Source organism: Falco cherrug, chromosome 9, assembly GCF_023634085.1.
Source record: "Falco cherrug isolate bFalChe1 chromosome 9, bFalChe1.pri, whole genome shotgun sequence".
In the NCBI taxonomy this organism is placed as follows: Eukaryota; Metazoa; Chordata; class Aves; order Falconiformes; family Falconidae; genus Falco; species Falco cherrug.
The window spans coordinates 19,569,588-19,580,427 of record NC_073705.1 but is presented as its reverse complement, the minus strand read 5'-3'; the positions used below and the strand labels follow the sequence as shown (position 1 = coordinate 19,580,427).

The 10,840-nt window shown below is 46.2% G+C and overlaps 1 protein-coding gene across 2 annotated transcripts in view; it reads left to right on the top strand.

Annotated features, from left to right (window-relative positions):
- Positions 1-10,840, top strand: part of GRK5 (G protein-coupled receptor kinase 5) — a 169,506-nt gene that overhangs the window by 32,780 nt on the left and 125,886 nt on the right. The window contains exon 2 of one of the 2 annotated variants that reach the window (XM_055719609.1): positions 3,699-3,765. The exons of the other annotated variant lie outside the window; for it this stretch is intronic. The gene's annotated coding sequence lies outside the window, so the exon portion shown is untranslated. The remainder of the gene's footprint in view (positions 1-3,698; positions 3,766-10,840) is intronic. 2 annotated transcript variants of the gene reach the window in all.

The following is a 10,840-nucleotide window of genomic DNA, read 5'->3' as shown; positions in this document are numbered from 1 at the left end:
CTGGAAACGAAATTCCCAGCTCCTTTTTGTGAGCTACTCACCTAGCTTCCATTGCTGCACTGGGTGAGGACTTGGTAGTGCTTCATGAACTCACCCAGCTCTGGCTGGGAGGGACGTTTCAGTATTATTCAACAAAAAAAAAAAAAAAAAGAGTGGGAGGAAGATATTCAAGTTGTGCCGAGTGAGGCCGAACTGACAGTATTAAACGCTTATTTGTGCTTTCTTCTGTGTTACCGCTGGAAAACGAGAATTGCGAGGGTGGCGGGGCGAGAAGCATTGTTTATCAGCAGCGCCTGCGTGCAGGCACGCCGTTGTGCCGGGCTGCGTGGCTGCGTGGGGCCGGGCACACGTGGTCCTGCCTGTGGTGAAGCTGCTAGGTGTGAGTGGCTTGGCCACCACCAGCCCCGCATGACAGAAAGGTCATCTGGCCCAGGGTTAGTTCTGTTGCTGCCAGACTTCAATGAAAATAAATACGCAAAACGTTGTATAACCCGAGGGGGGGAAGGAGGATGAAAATTATGGTGCCCACAGATTGAGTGGGGAGGGATATGTGTGTCGGTAATGAGTAATTTAGAACATCTGCAGACTTTTTATTATCTTTTTTTTTTTTTTTTTCAGTATTTTCCATTCCCCTGCTTTGTGGTAGAGCCTGTTTTTAAAAGACCTGAAGGCAATGCTCTATCCAACAATAGGTGAATTAAAAGGCTTGGATGCCTTTCATTTAGGTCAGTGCTGAGATCCAGCATTCAAAACTGGAGTCCAAGTTTTGCTTCAATAATCTTAATTTGCTGAGTCTACGTACACAAGGAAACTCACCCTGCCTCCTCCCAGCACCCCTCTTCCCTGCCTCCCCCGAACTGGAGTGTGTGTATAGGGAGAGACGTGCCATTTCTTGTGCTGACGTTCGCCAGCTGATGTGCTGTTGCCTGTTGCTCTGTGGAGGAGCCACAGTGCAGTCACTGGCCTGGATGCACCTTCTATGAGCTGGGGTGTCGGCTTTGCCTTGGAGTTGGGGCATGCAGAGACCCCCAGTTTCACTCTCTGCCAGCACTTCCCCCCTCCATTCTCGCAAGCACAGTAACAGCAGTAGCACTTAGAGGGTCCTTTCCATCCATTCCATTCCTAAAAAAGAAAGCTGAAAATAATAATAATAATTAAAAAAAAAGTCAAAAATCCTCTTCTTGCAGAAACAGATCTTCGGGCCATTCTAGAGCGTAGCAGTTCCCCACTGCTTGGGGCTGGGTCAGCTGGACCTGTTTAGTATTCAGCTTTCAATATATTTTTGTTGAAGAACTGATCTATACTAGATATTTGAGCATTTCATTCTTTGTTGCCACCTTTCCAAGAGAGAAGGCATTTCTTCTTCCACATCCTCAGTTTAATCAGAAGGATGAAAATAGGTGTTTGGGGATTCCAGTGTTATTTATTTTTCCCTGTTAGGAAATGAGTCACGAGTAAGTGACAACGCTGTCTCCAATCAGAGGGAGTTGGAGCTTGTGGATGCCAAGGACTTGTCTGCTAATTACGACTTCTAACTGCACAGTCTTACAGCCATTCTCTGAACCTTACCTTGTTTCAGGGCTTGCTTTTGCCTTTTACTGCTTTTCTGCCCAGCGAGTTGAAAAGGGCATTCCCCTCTTTGTCAGTGAGGACACATCCTGTGAGGTCCTGAGCGCTTTTTCATCCCTGTAAATTGAGGGGGTGTTGCAGGCGATCAGTATTGCTCAGCACTCCATCAAGTACAGCGTAGAAGCATCTATTGGCAGAAGCACTCATAAAATTACCCATCAATATCCCTGCATTTCAGCTGCCACATACTCACTGCACTTATGGAAAGTCACGTGGATGGGCCAGGTTGGGATGGCTTTACTGGAAAGGTGGCTCAAAAGTCATTTCTCTTCCCTGGGAGACGGGCTGGGGGTATTCTACTTTGTGCCAGTGCCACTTACAGGCGGATCTTTAAGTCCTGTTAAGTTTAGCATACCTCTCCAGACGTATACCGAGAGCTGCCTTAAGATGATCAATATTAAATCTGAATGTAAAAAATGAACTGTGATGTTTTATTTGTTGCTGAGGACTTTTTCTGAGCACTGTAGTCCTTTTTTGTTATGCTATCGCTGTGATAGGAAGTTGTTTGTTCAGCCTTCGGTGCTGAAAATTATTTTTAAGAGCAGAGTTAACTTTATGTCAAAAACATTTGCTTTTTGCATTTAGAAGTATAACTGACTCTAATTCTATGGGAAAGTTATGTTGGCTTTAAGGGAGAAGAAAAGCAATTAAAAATAACTATGTACAAAGCCAGATGAGATTGGCCGGATCCTGAGGAAAATGTATCTTAATCCCTTGATCTGACAGCCGCCTGGCAGTCAGAGCAGGAAAAGAAAGTCACTGGGGTTTTTTCCATCTCTGTGAGGTGGGAAATGCACATCCTACTTCAGAGATGGAAATGAACAAATAAGTGTGCCGGGCAGCTCGACAGTTGCACACACATTCTTTTCGAGAGGAACTGCCCATAGCCAGGATATTTGGGGTTTCCAGTGATACGAGTGTCGCAGGCTCTGCCCGAGTCTCCTCTGGAGCTCAGTCTGTGTTTACAGAAGTGCCGTGTTACTAAATTACGGAGGTTTTCGTTTAGTATAGCGTGTTCATCGTAGCTGTCACTCCAAGACCTAAACAAAACTGTGGAGGCCTGCCATCCTGCTGCTGTGGAAAACCATAGGAACAAACTGGTTATGACCAAATAGTTTGCAGTCTGAGGCAATAAAAAAGTAACAGGTAGTGGAGAGGGGTAGGATCTGTTCAAGCATCCATACATCTGTGCATAATGTGCACATGTGCATGCTTTGCACAGAAGAGGAACAGGTGCATTGTAAACATTGTCTTTTTCCTTTGTTAAAATTTTGTCTGATGTTCTCATTGTCCCTTGAACCGTGGCAGGGCAAGGTGGGACATTATCCTCTCCTCTTTTCAAGTCACAAAGTATTCCTTAACGTTCTTGTTTTATTCTTGTTTTAGACCAGAGTTTCTTCGTCTACCCTACCCTCTCCACCACCCCTGGCCGCCCCCCCGGCCCCTCCCCCCCCCCCCCCCCTCCCCAGCTGAATATAGGCTACAGGCATTTCCAGATCATCAAGAGCTTCTATGAAATTACCAAAGCCGCGTGTGTCTTGGGGCTACAGAGCTAATTGCCACTTTCTGAAGCTTTGCTTCCTCTTGTAAAGAGCAAGGCTGTGGTCAAGCTGTAAAACAGCGGCTTGAACAAACGTGTTTGAAGCTTCTGACATGCACAATAGTTGGGTATAGAAATACACCTAAGGAAGGAAGACATGGGTTTCCAGAAATCAGGGTAATTTATCTGGGATCCTTTCCGACATACCTCAGCTCCACAACAGCCTAACCCAGCAGCTCTTTGACAAAGCTGTAGGTTTATGTGGGGTGTTGATGTTATTTCCCAGCTACACTGATGCTTTTACTAATGCATTTGTTGGAGGTGATGGGTGAGGAGGGCTCCAAGAGAAGGAATGCTAGAGGAAGTGGTGGATAACCTCTGTGCAAAAATGCAGAGATTCACGAGATCAAATACATTATAACTGTGGCTAGTACCTGATACCTGCTTGCAGAAGAGCAGTCCTTAGGCAGAGGCATCACAATTGCATTTTTAACTGCTTGGGTTTTGTCCCTTTTCTATGTTCTTATAGCTCCTGTGGCTCCTCATATTGCGCAGAATATATAAACTTTGAAAGAATGTGTTACAAAACTATCCAGGTAAGGGGACTAGACCATTACTTATATTCTGTAAATGTTTTGTGAAAACTTGTATTTGGTTCCCCTCTTCTCCCCCATCCCCAAGTCAGTCAGCCTGCAGAAACCTTTTCTGCGTTACCGTGTCCAGTCCCTGCCACTGCCATAATGTCCAAACACTCCCTTTCTACCCTGATAGCAGTCCATCTTAAAACTGCTTAGATTTTTTGCCTTCACTGCTCTTACTGTTCCAGATCCTAAGTGCTTTTCTTCTTTTTCTAACCTGAGTTTATCCACAGCCACTTCACACCCATTTATTCCTGTGCCAGAACTGTCCTCTTAACTCAAACCATCCTCCTCTCTCCTCTTGCTTATGCCACTGATATGCCAGACTCCTGTGTTCAAATACTTCACGAACCTGTTCTGGTTTCCCTCGAATGCCGTGACCTGGCCTAATAAATGCACATCCCCTGCACTGAGTTTGCAAGGGCTCAGGAGGGCGGCTGGTCAGGCTTGCTGGGGCACCCCCTCCCCCCCAAACGCCAGAATGAAACCTCTGGCCTTGGGACCCAGACGGAGGGGGAAAGGGGAGGACGGCACCAGGGAACAGGATAGAAACTAACTGTGTGCATATAACAATTCACACCATGCTAATATTAATTCTTTTTTTGTAAATAATATTAAAAAAAATAGATCTGAATTAATACTGATTAGGGTCTTAAGACTTCGGTTATTCTAACAATAAATGCTTGGCCTTTTGTGTAGATATATATATATATGAATACATACACATACATTTATTAGTATGGTGTGCTTCCTCTTTACTGATAGAACAAGATTTGGAGTGCAAAAAAATAATGAATTATGTGACATCACCTTTGAAATTAAGGCTTGGGCTGTAGGCTTTCAGCCTGGAGGCAGCGAAGGCCCACAGCTGAGTATCACACACATCCCACCTAAGCAATTCACGTGCCCCTCAGCCTGGCCTTGGCTGCCCTTAGGACCCTTGGGTGCGGGTACATGTCTCGCGTCTCAGGCTGGGATTACGTGTGTGATAGCTGTTCGGGGTGCACTGGAGTAAGCGGAAGAACACAAGACCCTTGAGTGGCTTCCAAGGAGGCCCTGGGACCACCCTAGGGAAGTCTCTGGGCTAAGGCAAACTCTTCTAAAGCTCCTTTTCCCCAGGTGAGGTCTAGATGATAGGTGAAAGTTTTCCTGCTTATAGCGATCAGAATAAAAACCAGTGTAGCCTGCTGGTAGGTGAGAGCTAGGCAGTCTGCCTGTGCTTTCATACCAGATGGATTAAATGTTCCCCACATAGCCAAGCCCAGCCTAAGGGCTAGGCTGTCAGAAGGGCAGGCAGCACACGGGAGGCAAGGGAGCCCTGCTGATGCTGTGGCCGTCGAAAATGCGCGTGTTATGAAATCAAGATCAGATCCATGCTTGCTCTCCGTGGCTGTTGCTGTGAGTCAGACCCTGGCTGCTCTGACTTCCCCGCCAAGCCTCCTGCAGCTGAAAAGAAAGCAGCACAGGCTGGGTGGCAAGAAGTGGTTCTGCTCCAGCAGCGCCGGGTTTCCACACTGCGGGCAGGTGGGGATCCGCTCGGTACCTTGTGAAGTGAAGACAAGTGATGGCAGAGCAAACTCGCTTTGGAACACATATGGATCAGTTACGTTTTTCTAATTCCTTCTCTAATGAATCTTGTGTCAATGGTGGAGATGATCATAGTTGTGGGTGAGGGAGGGGGAGGGGAGGTGCTGGCTCATACATTTATCTTGGGAGACTATCTGCATCCTCTTAGGTAGCAGAATAGGACATAGGGCACTTGACCATGGTGCTGGGACTCTCCAGGCAAGCAGTTCAGATAGGAACCTCAAGTAATTTCAAGGTAATTGGAGGGTTTACACTGACTTCAGCGCACAGTCATCTCACATCTTCAGAGCACACCTCCTTGCTGAGAGCAGCCTGATGCTGCTCTTCAGGACAATCTGAAGAGCCTCAGCAATGTGTTTGAGCAGACCCGTGACCCTGGATATTCCCCACCTTCCGTTTCTCCCACTCTTTCAGCTGAGCAGAAAGGTGAAGCTCCCACTGTAGCCTGTGGGACAACATTGGTACAGCTTCTTCAAATTCCCTGAGGTCTTTACTTGCCCAAGTTTTGTCCTAGATGGCCATAAAATTTCAATGTTTGATCTTGTCTTTGGTTTTATGACACTTGCTACATCATGGACTGCCAGATGTTGAGGCGTGAGGTGACCTGTTGTCACCTACCGTCTTGAATGTTAAAAGGAAATAAATATTCTTGTACGTCAGGCTTCAGAATGCCCTTTAATGTGGGAGGAGAACCTTCGGTACATTTAACGCATTTCATCTGCAAGAAGTGCTTTTAAATGATGACTGCATTAAGAATATCTCCTAAAAATAAGGTAGAGAGCGCTGGACATTTGTCAACAAATAGAACTGCAAATGAAAGAGGCAGCTTGTTTGAGGTTTATCTCTGAAAATTACTGAAGCGTTTACAGAAAGGTTTTGTTAGGTAATTTGCATATTCATGAGCTGTGGTTTCTCCAGTTGCTGTATTTAGTTGATAATACCCTTTTTAATACTGTAATTAAAATTTTTGATCTAAGTTATACTTCAGTTGTTTGCTCAGGTGCACCAAAACAATTGGTGTTTTGTTCATTTGTTGTTTTAAATACAGCTATTACATGTTAAAGCATCAGTTGTAAGAGAAATCTTCATACCAGACATATTTCTTGAAGGGACCCCCTAGGCAGCTGGGCTCCTGACACTGCCACATGGCCCACAGCTACGGAGATGTTTAGCTTCCTTTTGCTCAGACCAGTGCCTGCACTCACAACATACGGTGAAGAAAATGGAAGTACTAAAGGTTAATGGAAGAGGAAGCAGGTGCATATAAATCTATTTTAAATGAAAATTCTTTAGAGTTTTACAAAGCTGTTAGAGGAACTGTGAGTATCTTCTGGAGGATCAGAAAGTGTCCTCTGAAGATGCAGAGATTTTGCAAAATGGACGTAGAAGGGGTGAAATTAGAAGTGAAAGCTGATGCAAGAGTGCAGTTAAATGCATGGTGCTCATTGATCCTGAGGCATGGCTAGCCAAGCATGTGGCTGTCCAACGCTGCCCACGTTTTGCTTTGCATGGGTTAAGACAGATGCAGCACAACCACAGACCCTGTTGCAAGACCCCCAGCATCCTTCTGAATTGGAAAAGAGCAAAACAATTAAGTGCAGCCTGTGGCTTCTAGGGCAGGAAAGGGAAGGATGGAGGAGGAGGCAAAAGGAGGATGAGAGTGGTGAGGGACAGGGCAAGTTAGTTGCAGCAAAGCCCAGAACAACTGATATTCTTCTTTTGCCTTGAAGCAATGAAGATTTGTCTCTATGTAAGAGGGCAACATGAAAGAAGTTTCTTCAGCAATCCATTTTGCAAATGTCCCTGTCTAGCAATCCCACGCTTGGGACTGCAGGCTGTTGTGGTCTGGTTGGCACGTGGAAATCCTGTTCTAGGGGCAGTATTGAAGCAGATGAGAGTCCAATTAGAACAAATACTGAAGACTGTGAAACTTCCCATGGATGCAAATTGTGCAATTTCTTTTTAGAAAATGTTTCTCCTCTCTCACATTTTGTCATTGGTTAGTATTTCAGTGAAATATTTTGATGAGACAGAGATATTTAGCTTTCCACCAGTATCGGATGGTGTTCAATTGTATGACTTTATAATAGCATAAAAATCTAAATGATGAAGCTAAGATGATGCATTTTGACCTTATCAAATTGCAGTATTCCAGACCAGCCAAATCTGAATTGTTTTGATCATCTTTAGTGAAAATGTTGACAAATTGCATACCTTCTCATGGAACACTTGGGTTTAATGGAAGCATCATTTCCCAGTGGGAAAATGTGCCATCAAACAAAATGTCAACAGTTGCTGGGCTGGAGAACATGCTAGTGGACAACGGGAGGGGAGGAAAAAAAGACACGTGTCATTGATACGCACATACGCAGTTGATGAAATCAATTTCAATTTACTCAAGTTGTTCCAGCATCATTTTCAATTACATGTGCCAAGGAGAAAGCTACAGCATCCAGCTGTGGGAATCAACAAGACAATTACACAGCAGTCGTGAAAAGAACAGTCAGCAGAGAAATTATTTGCATTTGCTTTTCTTGACAGCTGATATTTTCCTGATAAATTGCTGCCCTTTGTTGTTCTAGTTGCTTTGAAGAATCAGCCTACTTAGGGGGTGGTAACTTTGCCCACATTCCCAGCTTTCCGTCGGCTGGCACAGGTTGGGGATGAAAACAGGAGACTGAGACAGGAGGAGGAGGAGGTAGAAGGCCAAGTAGTAGAGGTAAAGTAAGCACAGTAATTAAAGACGTGGTGTAGGCAGGGTGCTGCTCCAATTTTGGTGTCATCTAGAGCTGTGAGTGCTTAAGGTCACAGATTGTCATTCGGAATCAGGAGATTCGGGGGCAGACTGATGGTAGGAAAGAGACTTTCATGGCTGTACATGTGCTGATGACCATCAAAACTAACAGGCTTGCGAGGCTGCAGGTTGCTGGGAGAGACAGAGGGACTGTAAAGTCAGATACCTTCTTCCTATGGAGCGTGGGTTTGTGCCAGTGAGAGAGGAGGATGAGAGAGACTGTCCAGGCAATTCCCATTTAAAGTCTAAACTGCGTCTGTGGCTCTGTCATGGGATTTCTTTCCTTAGTGAGCCCCAGGAAGGAGGACATAGAGGGAAACATTGGCAGCAGGATACGCAAAAGGTGCCTGTATCAAATATGCAAAATTGTTCCCCCAGGATTTCCCTTCAGTGGGGTTATATTGTTGTTAAATGGTTTGTTAAATAGGATTTAAATGGCTTATTAAATGAGGTCCCCAGCTGAGTGGCTCTTAGTGGGCAGACTGGTCCAATTATACTGGATTTTCCTTCTTCCTGCAGTAGCCCTGCCCTGTCTAATGCCAATATTTCAGCAAAATTCACTTTTTCAGGAATGTTATTCTAGCCTAGGATCTGGGCCAGGCCTTTATTTCTGTTAATTACAGATCAGTCATTCTTTTTCTTTTCTAAATGTTCAAAAAATGTATTTTATGTGCAAGAATGGCTGATAAGTGATACACCCACAGGAACATTATATTTTTCTAACATCCGCCTCTGTGTTCTTTCTCTAATTTCCCTGTCACTGTCTCTGTAGAGGATCTGTCGCCTTCCTAGCACTGTTCCCTGCCTTTTAGATGTTTTTCTCTTCAGCCACCCTTAATTCCTACCACTGGCACATCACGGTTTATTGGTTTTTAGTGCTTTATCAGTCGGTGAGTGTGAATTTTCTCTTTATTTCAGTCATTCTGTATAAATTGTCACTAGAGGTGGAATGGTAAAACCTCCCTCCCCTTTCTACTGCATGAATGGGCTCGCGAAGGGTAGCGGTGGTCCTGGTGAGATCAGAGCAGGGCAGGAGTAACATGCCAGGAGCACCACAAGCACCATCTAGCCTGTTTCAATAGGTAATCCTATTCTTAAAGCCTATTCAGGGTGTTTTCTATATAGCATCTTTATCACGTCCCCTATTTATTTCAAAATAACACCTTCAGTCATTGAACAAGACTTTTGTGAGTGCTGGAGTTAGCACCTGGGTTTTCTAAATTACAGTGAGATGGTAGCAGGAAGCTGTCTGCATTAGAATGATGGTGTGCCAGTCTGAACTGGCTTCGTACTGGTGAAGATGTCCGTCAGCACTGGCGCCCCTGACTCATCCTGTCCTCTTAAGAAAAATCTTTTGAGGCTTTGGGCAACGTCTTCAAAGTCCCTCTGCAGGCAGAGAGCCTGCACCTCCTCCTCGTCACTGAGATTTAAACTTCAAAGCGCCAAAGTCACCACACACAATGCCTGTACTACACCAGTCACGGCATCTGAAGTACACAGCCGCAGGGAAAGGGCATTCGTTACAGTGCGTGGGCTCTCCTAAAGCGTGTGCCTTTGGTTCAGGAGCGCAATGCTGGGTTCTTAGCAGGTGTTGATGGCAGTGCCGTACGAAAAACGTTTCCTTTGGCTGGGACCTGTTCCTGCTGCCGTACAGCTAAATGGGGGACCAGCAGCCAATGATCTCCTTCAAGTGCTGAATCTGTCAGCAGAGGCTGAGCTGGGTCAGCACAGTGCAGCACAGATGTTCCTTTGGCTTGCTGAATCGGCAGAAGTGGGGTTCCTTCCCCAAGGCACCTGTTGAGCAGCCTAATGGCCTGTCTGCTTCAGCCTCATGTCTGGTATCCTTCATATACCAACAGCACGTCCCTTCAGAATAACCCCTGTAACCCCCATGGGGTAACCTCACTGTCCTGCCTGGGCAGTTTTAGCAGCTTGAGCTGGTCCTTTGCTCCACGTGCTCTACTTCTTCATAATCAGCCTGAAATCTCCCCAGGGAAGGTCGACCTGCACTCATCCTGCCTGCCATTCGAGCCCTGAGACTTTACTGGGTTTTTGAGTCCCCTGTTTGAAAACAAGCCATCTACTGCCAGATCTGTCCCAGCCTGGGAGGTCTGAAGATGCCTCCCTCCGTGGATGATGTACGTTTGCTGCATTTGTGTGGAGGAAGGGCCAGAGCCATGCCGTGCTGTGCCATGCCATGGACGAGGAGCTGTCTGAGACAAGCAGTCACGTCCAACTTGGCACGCCTGGCTGTGGGCAGGCACGGGGCCAGCTCCTGACCAGGCACCTTGCTGTTTTCACCAGCGGGTCTCAGCACAGGCTGCCAAAAAACCACTGAGGAGCACGAAATCTGTTTTCTGGGGAAAGAGCTCACACCTGGGGCTAGAAGCACAGCTCTCCTTCCTTCCCAGCCTTCTGTGGCTCGTCACGTCTGTTTGAACTTGCTGCCATCCAGCACGGCTGTGCCAGTCGTTGCTTCTCCCTCCTGGTTATCTGGGCAGCTGGGGGAAGTGTCAGAAATTCTTCGCCGGGCCCTTTGAGCTTGCCGTGGAAGTCTCCCAGTGAGCTGCTCTGGCCTGGCTGAGTGTGCTGTGAAGAGATCAACGGAGTGTGGAAAACTCCTGAGAGCTTCTGGCAGGAGATGGGACACCG